This window comes from Phoenix dactylifera, chromosome 8, assembly GCF_009389715.1.
Source record: "Phoenix dactylifera cultivar Barhee BC4 chromosome 8, palm_55x_up_171113_PBpolish2nd_filt_p, whole genome shotgun sequence".
In the NCBI taxonomy this organism is placed as follows: Eukaryota; Viridiplantae; Streptophyta; class Magnoliopsida; order Arecales; family Arecaceae; genus Phoenix; species Phoenix dactylifera.
Genome location: NC_052399.1, coordinates 22,191,083 through 22,194,286, shown reverse-complemented (window position 1 = coordinate 22,194,286; position 3,204 = coordinate 22,191,083). Strand labels below are relative to the sequence as shown.

The following is a 3,204-nucleotide window of genomic DNA, read 5'->3' as shown; positions in this document are numbered from 1 at the left end:
TTCATAGATTAGTGTTTTTTTATTACTTTTTATTCGTTTGTCCTTCATACATTAGTTACATGGGTGCAAAGTCAAAGTGCTGGGGAAGAGCTCTCTCTCTCTCTCTCTCTCTCTCTCTCTCTCTCTCGGTTTTTAAAGGATAAGAGGATATGAAGTTTCTGGGCGTAGGAAGCGTCAGCGCCGTGGATTCTTGCTAGTTTTCGAGCATGCTTGGGTCTCGGTCACGTGAATTTCTTGGAACAAAGTGGAGATTTTTTCTTGATTGGAGTGGCCCAGTGCTTGTTTTATCGGAGGCAGGATTCCTATTTGGTTGGAGGAGAGTGCCTTCTGAATAAGGCCACAACAAACTGGATCCATCGAGAAGCTGGGTCTCAGGACTTTAAGATCTGTGTTTGAAATATGATACCAACAATTCAACAAAATGGTTCTATAAAAGAAAAAAAAGATCTACCTAAAACAACAACAGCCTTGTAATAATAACAACAACAGTTCATAGATGCATTTCATCCCCCCCAAAAAAAGGTTCCATGCGGTAAGATTACTCTTTCATTGGATATGCATTGTACGATATACAATAAAAGAAATTCTTTGCCTTGGCGACATGCATGTTCAATATTGGATAGGACTATCTTGAGAGAACCTAAAAATATGAGCTTTGTACTTTTAATATACTTTTTGTTTATGTTCTTTGGTTGGAATAAGAGGGAAATACCTGCAATTATGCATTATGCACACAAAAAGGTGTGTCTTTGAGCATCAAGGCTAGCAACACTTTAGAACTCATGAAATCCGAAGTCCTTATACCATCAGCAAGATCCACGTACAGCTTGGCCAGCCACTCGGTTTCCCTCAAGACAAATATAAGTACATTTAGTTGTGCAAAGGTACGTATGTTAATTAATCTGTACATTCTACTAATCTATTTGACTCCTTTTGACTCTTTTTGAACTGGTGGCATGCAAATATGTATAGTGCATGTTGGATGGGACAATAAGGAATAACTTTCATGGTTTTAAATGAAGGATAAAATACCCATAAAAAATAATAATTAGTATTATATAAAAATAAAATTTAAATTGAGAGATAGAGATTGGAGGTGAATGAGGTTGTTGGAGGGAGAGATAGAGATGGAGGCAGAAATTAACTATGTTAGATAGAGAGATTAGTTAGTTAGGACACAGGCAAGAGAAATTTGGGGTGCTCAAAAGATTTCAATTTTTTTTTTCATATAGGACTTTCAAAAAAATTATGTGCACATTTTTCTTTCCAAATCAACAAGCAATTGTATTATAATATTTTTAAAAAAATTAAATAATATTGCATCCATGGCTTAACAGCCCAGGGACCTCCAACGCTTTCCTTAGCATAATATTTATTTTTTAAAAAAATGGTAAACTATTAATATTTTAATTATCTATTTTCAAAGTTATCCCAACGAAATATAAAAAATAAATATAGATATCTAAGAATATAAAATAATAGAGTAAAATAATCTAAAAACATGAAATTGATTGCGATTCCATCTTCTTCCTAATACACTGTGATATTAAAATTGATCAATGATGTGGATTTTCAGATTGAGAGATCCATCATTCATTTTGTGAAGCATTTAGGACCAAATACTATCAAGTATATTTTAGGCCCCCACAACCCCCCCACCTCTCCTCTCTCTCTCTCTCTTATAAAGAGAAAAATATAGAGCTTGAGAGAATGATAAAACAAGAGATTATATATGTATAGACGCATTATGATCATCATTTCACTTGTATCAGAGCATCACAGCTCTTGAGTAGGCTTCTAAGGATTATGAAACGGCACCTCAATATACTTCTCTTGAGGCTGTTGTCAGCACCTCTCTTCTAAGTACTTGCACTCGGGGGCGATCCAGGGTTCAAACTCCGTTGGCACATTACCTGCATACTACATGGAAAGCAAAAACACCTTTCTCTTAGGGCATGTTTGTATCCTTGTAGAAGGCAGTACTTAACAAGTAATAAATGTAGAAGGGCACCAATCGAAGAGTAATCTTAGAGATTGTGGGCAGGCGCAATCCTAAAAATTGGAGATTCTTGTTTTTGTAAGAAAAAGGGTCATTTTTCATATATATCCTTACAAAATGAGCGTGTGTGTCTTTGTGCGCGCGTGTACGTACGTGTCCGTGCGTTCTTATAATAAAGTTATCTATCCATATATGCTCAGGATAAAACTTTCAGTGACACATTAAAACTGCGTGGTGAAAGTAGATGAAATTAGACGCATCAAATGGCTGTGAAAAAAAGGACCTGATGTTCAACTCTCCTTTATTATTTTTTTTCGAAAACACAGTCCTCTTCATTTCGGTTCAGTTATTTGTTTTTTTTTTTTCCTTCTCCCATCTTTTTCAGATGTAGATCGAGGAGAAGGGCAACACCAACATCCATGGAGTTGGTGGGGGGTGACAGACAGAAAGTGAGCACGCATAGTTTCGAGCATCGACTCATGCAAGAAAGCACCACGTGTGCTCACTCTCTTCTGTCAGCCTCCATTCAGCCCAGTCTCCTTCATATATAAATATAACTCAGACAACGCACGAACCTGTCCCCAAGCTGCAAATAGATCTCTGAGGAACTTCAAGAGGAGACATGATGTAGATCTCTGAGGAACTTCAAGAGGAGACTACATGGAGAAAGATTTTGCGCGGTGAACAAGGGAAGGATTGGAACGGTTTATATAGGAGGAGGTGAAGGGGTATATGACATCCCTTCATTTGAAAGGAATCCATGGAAAGCTGCTCCCAATGGCCGCCCCACATAAAATAACAATTTCCCATATCTATTCCTATCTACCCACGGACAGCACTCACCAGTGCATCTTTGTAATTCTGAGTCTTAATTCCATGATTATCTCTCTTTTTTTCTCGTCTCAAGGAATAGAATCTTTAAAAAGACCACCATCGCATACGTACATATAGAAGGATGTACGTTCATGAAAGATAAACTATGTTTAAATATGCTTGTTGCTGTATTGTTTGGAGAGATAACAAAAGGGCAAGTTGTAAAGAATTTAGTGAAGGGGATCTTTTCTCGGGTGCAAGATTAATAGCGGAGTTCTTTATGTTAGTGGACAAAAAGGATGACCCCTTTCCATGGTAGAAGAACCCAAAAAGCAATAGGAGAATGCTCTCAACCTTATCTTCTTAAGAAAACTAGGAGGAAATAAATTAAG

At 37.0% G+C, this 3,204-nt stretch overlaps 1 long non-coding RNA gene across 1 annotated transcript; it reads right to left on the bottom strand.

Annotated features, from left to right (window-relative positions):
• On the bottom strand, positions 1–2,845 carry LOC120111631. The gene is made up of 3 exons (XR_005513040.1): positions 2,575–2,845; positions 713–1,920; positions 1–386 (listed from the first exon to the last, which is right to left on the bottom strand). It is a non-coding gene; the product is annotated as an uncharacterized LOC120111631 (long non-coding RNA).
• Between the last annotated feature and the right edge of the window lie 359 nt (positions 2,846–3,204).